Genomic DNA, 17,464 nt, shown 5'->3' with positions numbered 1-17,464 from the left:
GATTAAGTTGGTTATTTCAAATCAATTTAGACACTAAACATTCTTATGCATTCTAATTAAAACTTCTAAGATAATATCTAAAAAGTACCTTGAGATCGTATGTAGAACCCAGGAGGAGGAGGTCGAAGAAATTGATCACGCATCATCGTTAATAATTCGATGACTTCTCAATAACTTAAGAAAGAACACAACTGTCTATCTCGGAGACTCATAACTAACTAAAGTGCCAAAATTATGGCACAACTACTCAAAATTATTTAAAATCAGGTAGAACGCGCCCTTCAATCCCCACCAGAGGCACCAGACCAAGGGAAAAAACCACTTTCAATAGAAGCAATAAATAATTTATTTTAAAAGGCTATAAACTTATCAAAGGTATTAGGAACCAGCCTTTATATACATTTATTGGGGTTTATGTAGCTGAAAGCAGAATAATTCTTCATAATACCCTAATTGGTTTGAAGCCAAACTGCGAATTAGATATATTTTTCTACTTGAAATAAGGGAGAATAAATGAAGAATTTACCTATAGGATTTCTGATAAATATTAACGTTATGATCGAATTATTTTATACTCTTTCACAAAGGCAGAATTTTTAAGATAACACTGTATTTTTTACAGTCTTTATTAATAAACAACAAAATGGTGAAGCCTATTCGTTAATGAAAAGCTCTTAATTCAAACCATATCTATGATTTTCTGGTGCTTTACTGCTGAGACAGTCATGAGATTTATGCAATTGTATCGCAATAGAATTTGTTCCAGTTATTATTCTAGTATGTAGGTACTCATATCCAAAATCACGTTTGGGTAAGAACTTTCAGATGCCAACTTGAGCAAGCCATCAATACAAAGACCATCAACTGATTGATTTGACAAACTGGGGATGACAATACTTCACGTCTTAATAATAATATATTGTTTTAAATTCTAGTACCTTGACATCGTATGTAGAACCCAGGTGGAGGAGGTCGAAGAAACTGATCACGCATCATCGCTAATAATTCGATGACTTTTCAATAGCTTAAGAAAGGACACAACGGTCTATATCGGAGACACATAACTAACTGAGCTATCAAGATTATGGCATAATATAATAATCTAACTCAAAATTATTTGAAATCAGGTAGAACACGCCCTTCAATCCAATTAAATATAATTTATTTTTTGAAATAAGGGAGAACAAATGAAGAATTTACCTAGGATTTCTAAGAAATATAAATGTTATACTCGGTTTATTTTATAATCTTTCACAAAAGCAGAGCTTTTAAGATAACACGTTATTTATCCAGCCGTTATTAATAATCAATTAACTTTTAATAAACAACAAAATGGTGAATCATATTAGTTAATGAAAAGCACTTAATTCAAATCATATCTATGATTTTTAGTGTTTCACTGCTGAAATAGTTCTCAGGACAAATAATTTTTAATTCAATTTAATTTCCAAGGACAAATCATTAACAAAAATCAAAAAGGCCAATGGACAATAACACTTTCCTTTGCGGAACAGATTATGATAGCTCTCTCTATTGAACAATTTACACGTTAGGTTCTACCCTCCAGTTCTGTAATCATAAAAAAAATTACTTTTTCACCAATATTCAATTATGCAAAATTATTTATTTAAAAAAAACTGCTTGGCATCAATTGCATGGCAATTGCTCTCAAGTGGCTGAACCATACATTCAGATCCTGCAAGGCCGGAAACCATACTGCTTACTAGGGAAAAAAATTGATTCAGCAGATTGCTCACATACTTATGGAAATTATGTGTAAATATTTTACATTAGTTTTATGCAACTAAATCGCAATCGGTTTCTTTTAGTTATTGGATTATTTGATAGGTATTTAGATTAGATTATAGATATTTAGGTATCGATATGAGTATCGAAAATAAGTGTAGGGACTTTCAGATATCAACTTGAGCAAGCCATAATTACATAGACGACCATCAGGTGACCTGCCTCTGCCTGAGCCGTCGATGAATTACCATAAGACCAATAGAATTCTTATGATAGAAATTAGCACAATCGAGTATCGTAATGCTTGAAAGCACTTTTATAAGATCCAATTTTTGGTGGAAATTTGCATTTTTAATAAAATCAATAGACTGTTTTAATTATCCATGGCCCAACTGCTTGAAATAACAAAAAACCGCTTGAATTATCCATGGCTCAGCTGCCTGGAATAAGAATCAATTGCTTGAAAAATTATAATGAATAATAAATTTTTATTAACATCAATAGCGTTTGAATTATCCTTGACTTAAATGCCTGGAATCATATTTTTTTTTTACATCAATGAACAACATGGTGGTAATTTTTAGTGTCCTCAAATACTCCAATTAAATGTCAATCTCGACCTTAATACTATAAAGAATTTGCGATAAAAGATTGGAAAGCTGTATGTCATTTAAAGATAAAATATAAAATATTGGTTGGCGAACGTACATAAATTTTTTATGGCATTTTGCATAAGTCCTTTAGAGATCAAAGGCGTCATGCTAAAGTAACAGTTTTATTTTCTTACATGTACCTGATATTTCATTTTGTTTGTGTATGGAAAACAGGTTCAAGACTTCAAGATTCTGCTTTTAATTTAAAATGCATAAAAATAAATAATTTCCATGAATTATTTATAATTCATTTATACAAAACTCATAAGTAATTAAGTAAGAACCTTAATTAATTAGATTAAGTGTTATAATGAATAAGGCCGATTTTATCGACTACTATTTAAAATACAAATTAATCAAACTAACTGAAAGTGCTAACTGAAAATGAGTTAAGTGTTATACGCGTAAAAAACATTATAGATAAAGGTTAATAAATGGAATGTACTCACTTGTCAGTTAAGCCAGAAGTTTTCCATAGTGGGAACACGTTTGAAATATGAAAATTATTATAAGGAACTATAGTACATTTAGAAACACTTAAGACTATAAATAAACCCTAAACAGGTCGAACAGTATTTAAAAAGGGCAGCACGTTAGTGTCCTTTGTGTTTTGTTTACTATTTAAAATAGCATTAATATAATTTTATAGTGAGAGCTCTAACCTAACAATTAATTTTATACAAGAACTCTGCTTGTAGTAGACTAACATAGAAAAAAATAATCTGTCCATGATTAACGAGGTTTATCCCACGTAAGCAGTAAACATATTTTGGGAATTTCGTTGTTGTTAATAATGTTGCTTTAAGAAAATAATTTTAAACTTTCTGAATACAGAAAGAAATTTACTCTAAAGCTCATCAAGTCAAGTCAAGTATATTATAAAGTCAATTAATAAGACAACAAAAGTTTATAATTATTTAGAGATAACAGAGTTAGCTGTAAAAACTATCAAGTGTTGATAGCATCAAATTGTTCCTCGTTATCCGAAACCAACTTCAGTCAAACTAGTGACGCTAAAAATTATTTAAAAGTTTCACCTTTGCCTTATAAGTTCTACGCCACAGATTTTTCAAATACAGGGTATGTGCAAAGAGTCTTTACAAAATCTAGAAGTGCCGCAACTGGGTCTAATTTTGGTTTAAAGAATACGTAATGACTTTTTGAATGACATCATTTGATTTTTTGGTAAAAACTACTGCAAATTTTTTAAATTAGTAAAACCGTTAGAAAATCATAATTGTGGGCTTTTTGCATCATAAAGATTTATATTCCAGTGTACCAATTTCGCCAAAATAGTATGAGCAGGTTTTGAAGTGAGTTTGGTGGTTTTGTCATTAGTGAGTTTAAATAAGTCGGCCCCTTTTGATCCGAAGAAGTTCTTTAAAGTCTTTCCAAAAAATGAAAAACCTAAGCAGTTTGCGCTAAGATGAATAAGTTTGCTCAACTGGGTTAATTTTGGTCTAAAGAAAACGTAATGAGCTTTTTAAAGACCTTTTAATGACATGCTGTCACTTGACTTTTTGGTGAAAACTGCAAATTTTTAAGTGTTAAGGGAAAACCATTACAGGAATCGAGTGTTATCAAAAATACGTTTTTCGTAGCAAATGAGTTGGTTTTTTTGCAGCCAAACCTCGTTTAATTTATTCGCATTCTAAAAGAACCTGGGTTTTTTAATTACCCAGATTCTACATTCACGAGTTGATATTAATCATAATTATGACATTGGTTTTTTGCCCCATAAAGCTATATATTATGATAGTGTACCAATTTCGGCAAAATAGTATGAGCACTTTTTGAAGTAATCAAGAAAAACGAGTTGAAGGATATCATTATTAAGCTTAAATAAATCGGCTAATTTTCATCTGAAGAAAATATGGTAGGTTCTTCTACAGACCTTTTAGAGACCCCCTGTAAAGTGTTTTCTTAAATTTTCATGAGCAGTACAGTACAGATCCTCCAATTGAGGTCCAGTATTGGTCCAAACGAAAACGAAATATCCATGGATTAATAATGGACATCTTATGGAAAATCATTTTACTACGACTTTGTCCAATGAAATTTCATTGACCTTCCAAAAGATGCCTTGAAAATTATAATTAGTTTATTAAATACAGTCTAAAGATTTTCTTGAGAAACCGCTTATTTTTATAGATACATAAGTCCATCTCTAGTCAAAAAATATTTCTTAAATATACAGGACGTACGAATTCCTTAGAATAAATAGGTACAATCATTGTACTAATCACTCTGAATATGCATATTCTTTTCACATATAGAATGTTTTTACAAGATTCTCTGGGTAGGTATAAAAAATTTGTTTGCATATTTATTTATTTTTATTTAATTTCGAATTATCCAAGTTACTTTTATGAATAAAAATGCCTATAGTAGCAGTAATTTTTCTTACTCATACTTGGAAAGTATTAATATAGCATTTAAGTTTTTCAGGTATACTTAACTAAAAAATAACATCAGAGCAAAAATACAATAAATTCCTTCCAATTTGTATTTAACCTAAGATCACTGAAAACTACACTGAAAAATGTGGAAATATATAAAGAAAGCTTGACGACTTAATGGCAAATTTTTTGCGAAAACAAATAAGAACTTCCATATCCAACAGCGAAAATTTCGCTGACGGATATGGAAAGATATTTGAGGTATTAGATGACGTGAGTAAATATAATAGTTAATTAGTTTATAGAGAAAAAACATGTCGGTGTTAGATTGTACATATATTATATATACACATATATATCACAACCCATATTGTAGATGCTTGGAAACATGCATTAGAAATGTAATTTCCTTCCTATTTTGTTGAAGCTAAAAATGTAAAACCCTCTTGACCTTCATGGGCATTGTCAAGTTTCCCATTCATAAAAAAAGGATCATTTTACACACTTGTTACATAAATAACTATTGTCTACTACCGTGCGTAAAATACTCACTTTCCACACTTCCCAGGGTTTATAAAGTTTGACATTTATTTTATGATTTGTCAAAAAATGTTTTTTGTTTTTCTTACGCACTAATGCGCAAAGTAATTTGGTATTTTTAATTTTTTTCAATGTTTTCTTCGGTTTGAAAAAAAAATATGTTACACAAGTGGTACGTATTCATGGGAATTTCCCATTCATAACAAAAGAATCATTTTACACACTCATTACATAAATAACTATTTTTGACATCTAAATAATGGATTTTATTGCAGAAAAAGTCTTTAAAGATATTTTATCGTAAATAAGATGCTTTAAAGAGCTTTTAAAGGTATCTTTGTGCTACCTAGGGAACCTCCACCCATTTTTTACTGCGATTATCACCTAATTCATCGCGATCTACCGTGCATAAAGTATTGAAAAAAGCAAAATTCAACCCTTATCTCTTATTTACCCCTATCTCTCTAATTCTTACTTCAAGAGCTATCGGAAGATGATTTTGATCGCCGAAATGAATTTTGTGAGCAAATGCAGCAATTATGTAATGATAACAATAATTTTGTAAAACGGATATTTTCATGTCAAACACCCTCAAAAAGTCAATGTGTGGTGCGGTATAGTGGAAGGAAGAGTTTTAGGACCTTACTTTTTTAATGACACTCTCACTGGTGAGAGGTTTCTTCAAAATGATCTTATCCCCGCTCTGATAACTTTCCATCCGGAGTTGGAAGAACCCATGCCCCAACGTGATCTTTTTTTCAGCAAGATGGAATCCCGGCCACACTACGCTTTACCCGTTCGCAATTATCTAGATGAAGTTTTTCCAAATCGTTGGATAGGTAGACGAGGGTTCATTGAATGGCCACCCAAATCGCCAGATTTAACTTCCCTCGATTACTTTTTATGGGGATACTTAAAAAGTAAAGTGTATGTTACTAAACCAGCGAGCTTAGAAGATTTAAAAGAACAAATACGCCAGGAAATTAAAAATATTACTTCAGATGTCATTGACAACGTTCAAAAAGAATTTTTAAACGACCTTGGTTATTGTCAGGTTGTTAGAAAAGCTCAATTCGTACATTTAATTTAGGTATCTCTTTAATTTTACATTTCATCATCATTTTTCGTTCAAAATTGCTTCTGTAACCATTATTTTGCATCATATTCTGATTCTGCATTAAAAAATGGTGGTTTCCATTTAAAAACCATATTGATGACGTCATACCTTTTTTTTCGGTCACCCTGTATATTTAATTTCCACGTAGAAAAACCCTAAACCCAATATTAAAATCGACGTGTTTGCGCATTTTTTTTAGAAACGGTCCATTTTATTTTTATTGAATTTATCTGCTACTTTACGGATGCACTGTATTAATTGGCAGTCTACTTTTATGATATTTGTATCATCCTATGGCCATCCATAGGCTTCTCTGAAGAAATTAATGGATGTCCGTTGGACTTTGACATTTTCAAAAAGCAAAACCTTTGGATGTCCAAAGGACACATGGAACCTGTCAGATGATACGATACTAAAATGATGACTCAGTATATTGTCAACAAATGATACTCTCTAGGGTGTAACAAGCAAATATTTTTCGAAAAGACTTAATCCTGAACGCAATTAAGAAATTTTCCAATAAACTGTATTGATACCTTCCCAATAAACCCGCCAGACATTAAACAAACGTTGGCAACGTTGCGTAAATAACACGATCCACGACAATCTACAATAGCCATGAAAGATCGATAGATCGTGCACCGTGCCGCCGTAAAGTTTCTCCTGCGAGTCCGGATGCATTGACGGAGGCAGGCGGCAGCAGCATCATCGTCGTCGGCAAGGCCGTGGTATGTAGGTCATAAAAAACGATCTGACTTCTAATTATTTGCCCCTGCCCAGATCATTTGGAATTTCTTCACGTGGAAATAGAATAATTGAAGAGGCTGAACGACGAGCAGGCTCGGTCATCCGTTAGAATATACAGGAAATGTACGCGTACAAAAGAAAATGATTTGGGTACATTGCGAAGATGTTTACTATGTCTGAATCGGAACGACGTTTTTATAATATGACCTAAACACTTCTCACCGTTTTCTTATCCAATGGAATTGAACAAGAATGCAAACGTCGTCGCATAAGCACTAAAACCGGAATAAAAATCGGCCGTTGCATATTGTATTTTGCATAGCAACAATATTTCTTTGGCGATAGCTCACGGTTGTTAATCTGAATTGAAACTTTGTTGCAGCTGTTAATGTCTGATGAGAGGTGACTAAGAAAATTATTAATAGTGTAGATATGTATGCAATATGTCATGGAATAATTATAATACATCTACATACATATATCATCAAAATTATATATTTTTTGCACGAGGAATCACCAGTTTTTACGCAGTAATCTGTTTACCAATACAAAAAGGTCTGCTTCATGCAACCTTTCGTGGTCTATAAGGAAATTTTAAAATTTACAGTCCTATAGAAAAATGTATAAAACAAAAAAATTAAATGTTCTCTAATTTACCTTTATGGAGTGAAGAGGTATAACCAACAAGGATAATTAAAATTAAAGGTTGCAAAATAATTTGTTTTTTTTTAGGATGTTTTTTCAACTTTGAAGTTTCTCAACAAACAAAGTGGTGTGAATTTATTTGATTTTTTAGCATTTTATTTTTTTTTTTTGTAATTTTTGTTTCGAAGTCCTGTTCTTTTTTTCATTTTGAAATTTAGGGACTTATAACACACGAAGTAGTCACGAAGAATTCAAGAGTTTTACTGGGTGATACTAATAGATTTTCCATTAAAAGTCAGACTAACTGTAACAGTAATGTTAAAATTACAAAGAATTTTTACAATCATTATATTAACTTGTAAAAATTCTTCCCGCACTAGAAGTTCAGACTTTCGAGGCTTATTTGTAGCTCTAGGTCCGGATTTAAAATCTTTGATTTATTCATTTATAATTATTTTTAAGATTTTTACATTAACGAAAAAAATAACAAAAAATTTCTACTTTTTTTCTTCGAGTATAAATGGTCGTATAAATTATTATAATTTTCTATTGAACAAGTATAAAATTTCTTAAAATATAGGAAAAAAAGTATCTAATTTTTTTGAAATCTTTTTCTTTACTTGCACGCATTATTTGTTTTTATTGAGAACAGTCTTAAAATATGATATTCCTTAACAATGACAGTGTATGTTTAGTTCATAGAAAATATAGGCATCTTATTACACAAGGGCAATATAATACTCCTCAAGAACAACATGTACAACAAGCATAGCAACAAATGCCCTTGTAAAGAGATCATTTATCTATGATGCAAAAAAAATGTACAGTAATGGCCAAAAGTAGATAGACAAATGGTTTTTTAAAAAAATCAAAGGATATAAAAATTCTATAATAAAGATATTTAAGTATATTATGGGCAACATAAACATGTATAAAAATAATAAAACATTCTTTAGAAACAATCAACTAATTTGGTAAATAATAAGAAATAACTAAATATACGCTGGACAAGAGCAGATAGACAAATTTAAAAAATAACCAAGTCTTTTTTTTTTTCGAAGTATTTTTTTAAAATTACAAACTAAACCATCTACAATATTAGTATTTTGTAAAATACCCATTATTGTCTATTACAGCCTGACATCTACGTGGCATTGATTCAATAATATTGTCTATGAGTTTAAAACCAATATTTTTCAATTTCTGTTGCAACCGTTCGAATCATTCACCTTTATTTGAATAGTTTGTATCCCTAATATCAGGATCAACAATTTTCCATAAATTTTCGATGGGATTAAGATCGGGTGACTGGGATGGCCATTTTAAAACTGGTATTTTTTCTTCTTCAAAAAATTGCTTCATAATTTTGGAGGAATGCTTCGGGTCATTATCTTGCTGGAATTAGAATCTCAATGGTAAATTGTCTTCGACATAGGGCAACATAACATCTCTGAGAATATCCCTGTACATAAACCTGTCCATTATGCCCTCTATGCGATGTAACGGGCCCATTCCATAACCTGAGAAGCAACCCCAAACCATCACTGATCCACCTCCATGCTTAACTGTGGGTTTTGTGTACTTGGAATTCAAACGCTGACCAGAAGGACGTCAAACATATTGAATTCCATCGGAATTAAACAAATTAAACTTCGATTCGTCGCTCCAGCAAACACATTTCCATTCATGCTTTGTCCAGTGTATATGCTGACGGGCAAATTCCAATCGGTCCAAGCGATTCTTTTTTGAAAGCAATGGTTTTTTTGCTGGCCTACGTGCAAATAAATTCTCTTCTACCAACCTTCGTCTTACAGTCCTTGAGGACACATTACAAATCCCTAGAGCTTGTAATTCTATCTGAATTTGACGAGAAGTCATGAAAGGGTTATTCTGGCTAATTTGTTTTAATTTGCGTACAGCTCTAATGTCCATTTTTTTTGGTCGACCAGATTTATTTTTTGGCTCTAATGATCCTGTCCTTTCATATCTTTTGATAATTGCCCAAACAGCTTTTCTTTTAACATCAAATCTACGAGCAATATCAATTTGACGATCACCCGCGCGATATGCATTAATAATGCGTTGTCTTAAATCAAGAGAGAATCTAATTCCGCGTGGCATGTTGCACCTTGAGTTAAAGAGATGCAATATTATACTAATTTTATTTTATAAATATCTAGACAAAAAAATAATTCCAAAATTGTTTTTGTCTATCTACTTTTGACCAGCTATATTTATATTATTGCTTTATCTGATAGGAAGCAAAATATTTAACTGAAATTTATTGGTATCTTTTTATAGACCGCCTTACAAATAACAATAATTTAAAATCTAGGAGACCTGTGGGTAAATCTTTAAACAATTATATGAAAATAATACTTTGTCTATCTACTTTTGGTCACTACTGTATAACCATTTGCCCTCACAACTTAGAAAACTAAATAACTGCAAGAAGTTCCAAGGACAGTGTAAAAAACTTTTGATTAGTAAGGATTATTACTTTTATCGCATGAGTAATGTTAAGATTTATTTTTACCATAGTCAATTTTATGTTAATTTTTATTTGTATTCCAAATTTTGACCTATTTATATTATTTTATAATTTAATTTTAGCTTTGTCAATTAGATGTTAATATTTCAGCATTAAAGCATATTTTGACTTTGACAATCTTTTGGTATTTAACTCATTTGAATACAGGGTGTCAACTGGTCAAAAATTCTAGTATATACAGGAACCAGAGAAAAGCAGTTTGAGCTAAGACACCGGTGGTCATCTCCAAAATATTTACATCTCTGTGTTTACATTTTTGATCATAACTTGGAAACCACTATAAATGTTATCATAATTTTTTTACGAATAAATAGTGGGATTTCTAAGGATGAACTTAAGGGTAGAAACGCCACTTTCAATAAAATATTTCGATATTTAAGTCATTTTTGGTTGGTGCATTTTTTTGCTAAATCTTTTACTAATTTCCCACTTTTATTGCAAATATTTCTGTGAAATAATTAGAATATTTTAAAAGGATTATATACAAAAAAAATATTTTCGCATAATTTAATATACAGTGAGGGACAAAAGTATTGGCACATATTGATTTTTATTAAAATTCGTATCTGTCCTCTTAAGCTACTAGACCTATTACATTTAAATATTTTCTAATTTAAAGTGTATACCCAAGAGCATTCGTTTCTTAATAGTTAATACAAATTTAATAAATAAAGGCTTTACAAAAGAACCCATATTAAAATTCTATCAAAAATCCCATGGACAAAAGTATTGGCACACATGTTTACAAAGTGTTTAAAAATAGGTGCCTTGTATGTGAGAATTTTGAAGCAGTTTTTTTTTCAGTTCTTTAACAGAATATTTATATGAAGTAAAATATTTCTTTAGGTTTAGTGCTTATTAAGTGCATACATTGCAAATATGGGTCGCAAAGGCCAAGAAACGACGGAATCCGAGCGAAAAATAATTGTACAGCAACGAAAAGAGGGTAAATCGTATTCAGCGATTGCCCAAATTGTGAAGAAAAGTCGATTTACTGTGCGTAGTGTCTTAAAAAGGTTTGAAACTGCAGAAAATTTCAAAAATAAGCCTAGAACTGGACGTCCGCCAAAGTTAACGGAGAGGCAAGAAAGAAAAATTGTGAATAAAATTAAGCAAAATCCTCGAACTAGCGCTTCTGAAATTGCGGCTATATTGACAGAAGAAGATAGCATCAACGTGAGCTCAAAAACAATACGAAGATTTCTTCATAGGGCTGGATATAGTGCCAGAGTAGCTCGGAATAAACCATTTATTAATAAGGTTGACCAAAAAAAGCGTCTTGAATTTGCGAATGCACACTTTCATCAAGATAATATATTTTGGGACAAAGTAATATTCTCCGATGAAAGTAAATTCAACATTTTTCATTCAGATGGGAAAGTGACTGTGTGGAGGAAGCCCAATTGTGAACTAGATGCAGAAAATCTGCATAAGACTGTGAAACAAGGTGCGGTGGTAGTGTACTAGTGTGGGGCTGTATGTCATCGAGAGGGGTCGGAAATCTGGTTTTTATAGATGGTATTATGGACAAAAATGTATATTTAAATGTTCTAAAAAAAACTTAAGAGCTAGTGTGGAAAAACTTAATTTGGCAAATGATTATTACTTTCAACAGGACAACGATCCGAAACATACAGCCTATATAAGTAGTCAAGCAGTGGATTGCGTTAAATGTCCCTCATACTTTAAATACACCTCCTCAATCTCCAGATGTCAACCCGATCGAAAATCTTTGGAGTGAGCTAGGAAAACGAATAAGGAAACACCATATTTTCAGTAAGGAAGAGCTTAAACGTGTTTTGCTGCAAGAATAAAATAGTTTTGAGCCTTCCTATACGCAAAAGCTGGTCCATTCAATGAAAAGGAGGCTCACTCATATTATAAAAAGAAAAGGAGGTCCTACAAAATATTAGAACTGGGATTACATTTTATTTTTATTTTTGTGTGCCAATAGTTATGTCCATTTTAAATAGAATGTAATTTTTATTTTTTTGTTATGCTCTCGTTATGCTTAAGGAAATCTGTTTTATTTTTCATTATTATTATTGTACTAAATCTTTTATATGTTTTTAGTTAGATAGCTATTATTGGGTTACATAAATATAGTAAACCTTAATAAATTACTTTATAAAATTGTGGTGTGCCAATACTTTTGTCTCTCACTGTATGAACATTTCTTTTTATAGTTATACTCGAAGAAAAAAAGTAGACATTTTTTTTTTCGTGTGAATGTAAAAATCTTGAAAATAATTATAAATGAATAAATCAAAGATTTTAAATCCGGACCTAAAGCTACAAATAAGCCTCGAAAGTCTGAACGTCTAGTGCGGTACGAATTTTTACAAATAAATTATTATTTATTTTGTTTTTAGCAATACAGCCCAACAGTATAAACCATTTACAGAGCCAAAGGTTACAATTATCCATTTCTTTTCTTCTTTTTCTGTTTTAGTTAATAGGATTTCTTATATAATTTTAATATACAGAATATCCCCCAAAAGGTATAGTTCTTAGGTACATCGCCCAGAAGGCAAAACATTTGATCCAAAGTATACAAAGCCTAGTGTAAAACCTGGTGGTGCATCCTGCATGGTATGCGGTTGCTTTCCTGTGTACAGTATTGGGCCATTACATGTGATTATGGATCGATTTGTGTATTTACCGGATAACGACCCTAAACATAAATCAAAGATAATTCAAGAATGGCTTTTATCAGAAAAGATTAGGGTTATGGCCTTTCTTGCAAAAAGTCCCGTTTTTAACCCTATTGAAAACCTCTGGGAGGAACTAGACCGTCGTATAAGACAACATCAGATCAGTAAATAAAAATTATCTAATAAAAGTTTTGCAAGAATCCTAGAATTCTATTGGAGAAGAAACTATTATGAAACTTTTGGAGTCCATGCCAAACCGATGTCACGAGGTTATTGCAATAACGGATATTCTATACTCACTATTAATTTTATTAGTTTAGAAATAAGCATTGCAGCGTTGAAATAGTAGTTAGTAAAAAAAAAATCTACTTTCTCTACTTTTGTCCCCAGAGTATTTTGTTTAATTAAATAAAATCTTTGGTTTTCGTTATATAGTTTATTACTTTAGCGAAATAAAATCTTTAAAAATATTGTTGATTTTTATTATGTATAGAACTGCATTACTCTCGGCATTTTCGAATAAAACCTAATTTTAAAAAGTTTCCCTATTTATTTGTCCGATAGTGTTAGGTATAAGATGCGACTACTCTTAAAATTTATTAAAAAAAAACATGTACAGGAAATAAATAACAAATAATCTTCGAGGTCTAGCACAAGTTATGCGAGTTAATTTTCATTTTCTTAAGCGGGAATATTTCGAAGAATTTTTGTCAAATCCTTATTGTTTAATAAATTAATTTCATGCTTTAATATTTTTGTTTATTTAAGAAAAAACCGTTGCAACATCGAATATTTAAAAACTGAATTATTGCGAAAAAGGTTAACTTTAGGTTTTAATAAAAGGGTTTTTTTTTTGGTTTAAATTTAAAATTGATGATGAAAATTTTTTTTCAACAAAAAAGTAAAAGACACTGAGAAAGTTATGGACATTTTAAACCATTAGAAGTGCAGTGTGAAGAGCCCTCTGATGACTATAGTGGAACGGTGTGCATATTCTGATTTCGCATGCCAAAAAACCCCTGAGTGCAAATTTTTAAGGTAATACGTTAAAAAATATTCATAAATTAAAAAAAAATCGATTTTTATTTTTTAAGTTTACCGTCTTGTAGGTCGGAATCGGAGCAATTTCAGACTAGGGCAAGTTGCTTTATAAATCGGCCTATTTTGATTTCAGGAATATGTGGTGTTCTAAAGACCTTTGGGGAAAACCCTGTACAGCTTATAATTTTTGTTTTTGCCATTCCAATGCTTTTAATTACCGGCTTGCTGGTGTTTGTATGTGTATTAAATAAATACGAATCAAATTATTATTTCACTTTTTGGTACTTATTTAAAAAACAGTTTCCAGCTTTTTTACCAATAAACGGAATATTTCTGGTGTAGACTTTGTGTTGATTATAAAGTTTATAAATGTGCTGGAGGAAACACGAATTTGCCCTTTTTTTTGGAAATGAAAGCCTGTTTTTTTTTTAATAGAATAAACAACCGAAACTTACGGCATTTAAAACAAATGGCACTGTTGGGTGGCTTAAAATCAAATTTTTGGGCACTAATTCACTAAATAACGACATTTCACCGTTTTTCCTAAAATGTTATTACTTTCAAATTACACAAATCCTCTAGAAAAATGTAGAAAAACAAAAAGCTAAAAAATAAAAACAGTAAATCAGTAAAAAATCAGCAAAATTTTGTAAAACGATCGTTCTGTTTCTATCTCTTCTCTTCTTATTATAAAGGTGTGATTACGTCCACTACCGCTCAAAAGTATTTGCCCACCATGTATTCTTTTTAATATTTTAAATTAGATACAAAAATCTTATATTTAGATTGTATCTCTTTTGTAAATTGCATATATACTTAAACAGCCTATCAACTATGGTTCGTTGAAAAACACTGAGTATTTAAAAATAGTCTTGCAAATAACAAACAATGTAGTGAAAATATGCACTTCTTCTAAAAAACTAATCTGTTTACAGCTCGTTTCCGATGAAATTTGAAACATTTAAAGGTGTTTAGTCTTCAAGAATTGATTTTGTGTAACATTGGTAAATAATTTCGCTTGCTTATTAACGATTGTCACCGTTTCTTTGCTGGTTTTTCAACATTCTTTAAAATGGCTAAAACAAAAGAGTTATCGGTAGAAACAACAAAAGGTATTGGACTTCATAAGGCTGGAAAGACTAACCGTCAAATTTCAACGGGTTTGGGAATTCCAAGTCGGACTGTCGATTATTCGCCCCTGAAATCACAGCAAAAATCAACAAGGAGCGTAAAAAAGCGGTCAGTGTCTCGACAGTAAAACGGCGAGTTTATAATGCTGGTCTTAAAGGATGTTTAGCTGTATTAAAACCGCTACTAAAGGATGTTAGTAAGAAGAAAAGACTCGAGTGGGCCCAATCACCCAAAGAATGAACCATTGATGACTGGGAGAAAGTTCTCTGGAGTGACGAGCCGAAAATCGAGGTTTTTGGAAGAGGCGAGTTTTTGTTCGCCGTTATGCCAATGAAAGGGTCGCTGAGAACTGTACGGTGGCGTCAGTTAAACACGGTGGTGGTTCGGTGATGGTGTGGGGTTGTTTCGGAGGATCTGCAGTGGGCGATCTAATTAGAATAGAGGGAATTCTTCGAAAAGAGGGTTACAAAACAACTTTAAGTGACAATGGACTTCCTTCTGGTACTCGAATAATTGGGGAAAACTTCATCTTTCAACATGACCATGACCATGATTTAGGTCAATTACAAAGGCAACATCTTCTGAAATTTATGGTATGGCCCCCCCCCCCAATCACCGGACCTCAATCCTATCGAATTACTGTGGGATGAACTGGAAGACTTGTGGAGGATCATCCAAGAAGAGTGGCACAGGATACCTCAGGAAACTTTGGACAAACTAATTAGAAGACTACCGAAACTCTGTGAAGCTGTTATTAAAAATCGAGGCGGACATGTAGATGAATCCAAAATTTGATTTTCTTAAATTTAATTAATTGAAAAATGTATTGTTTATATTCATTTTGTTATAAATAAACCGTTTCATAAGAATAACTAATGGGTTTATTATTTTTAGTTATAACTTTAAAACAGTCATATGTGGGCAAATACTTTTGAGCGGTAGTGTATGTCTTAGATTACATGGCTAAATGATTCTAAATACTTCGATAAAAAGCGCGGTTGCCATGTCTCTTTTGGAACTTTAAAGAATATTTTCTCTGGGTATATAAATAGAGCGGAACTGTTATCACATTAGAAAAAAGACAATAAAAAAAAATTGATAATAGTCCCCCGTGTGCTTAACGGATTGGGATCGGTTGGGTTAAGCACATTGGGGGCTTAAGCCTTCCAAGTTTGACAATGTAATTATAATGGCAACATCAAATAGTCAAGATTAGACCCCTATTTTAGCTTATTTCAAAGGAATAAATCGGAGGAAAATTTGGAAAATATTGTATGATATTGCTCAATGCGACCAATAATTCGATTGTGATAAAAGCCTGTTGGGATTTATATTGTATATTTCAATAAAATAGTTATACAAAATTTAAACAAATATAACCTGAAGAGCCTCAACATTGGCAGAGCATCAACATACGGCAACGACGCCCTGGATCAGTGAATAAACGGAAATAAACTTTCATTTGTTGTGGAGTTTTTGCATTATATCTTTTGAAAAAATGTGCAGAAGATTTTGTTTTTTTAGGGTTTATTAACCTTTATTTTGTTAAAAAACACCCTGTAATTTTTTTTGTATTTAGGTATGTAGTACAGATGCCTTTTCACTCTATTTTATAGTTAATTTACGCCACCCAGCACCCCTATCCACTCCTGGGTCCCAGAAGCCTCTAGGGTAAAAAAAACCACAAAAAAAAAACACTTTTTTAAAACAGCGTCGACAGTTTTATGTTTAATAAAGACATTAGAAAAGACCTATATAGAAATATTTTCTTATATAGTAAAATAGCAGAAATCCGTTTTGTACTGTTACCGACTTTTTTTCCTAAAATATATATGTAAAAACGAACACCCTGTAACATTTTAATGAGACAGAAAATAAAATAAAAATCGCGAGCTAAATTATCTTATCAGTTAACAACCCTAAACTAAGTCAAATAAACCCATGATGTAAAAATTCCGGGAATCCGAACTCAACCCGGCGTAATTACATTTTCGTCAAAACAATAAACAAAAAACGGACAAATGAATATCTTTGTGTCTGTCGGGTTTCTTGCTCCCATATAAACGACTTTGTCCGGCAAAAATAACAGATCTTTGAACCCTGCTTGAAAACTCGACGCAGCTGTAAAGGCTCGACCTACCCTCAGGTAAACCATTCGGTTACAAACATATCGCTTAGTCACTTGCCCATGGTTGGGTGGTAGGTGGCAACGTGGTATAAAAATCATTTATTTTCACACC

General features: G+C 31.7%; 1 protein-coding gene across 6 annotated transcripts in view; it reads right to left on the bottom strand.

Moving 5' to 3' along the window:
• LOC126743858 (eukaryotic translation initiation factor 4 gamma 1-like) overlaps nt 1–17,464 on the bottom strand; it is a 109,953-nt gene that overhangs the window by 80,420 nt on the left and 12,069 nt on the right. The gene's annotated exons all lie outside the window — the stretch shown is intronic.

This window comes from Anthonomus grandis, chromosome 13 (genome assembly GCF_022605725.1).
Source record: "Anthonomus grandis grandis chromosome 13, icAntGran1.3, whole genome shotgun sequence".
NCBI lineage: Eukaryota > Metazoa > Arthropoda > Insecta > Coleoptera > Curculionidae > Anthonomus > Anthonomus grandis.
The sequence above is the reverse complement of the archived record's forward strand: the minus strand, read 5'-3'. Positions and strand labels throughout refer to the sequence as shown.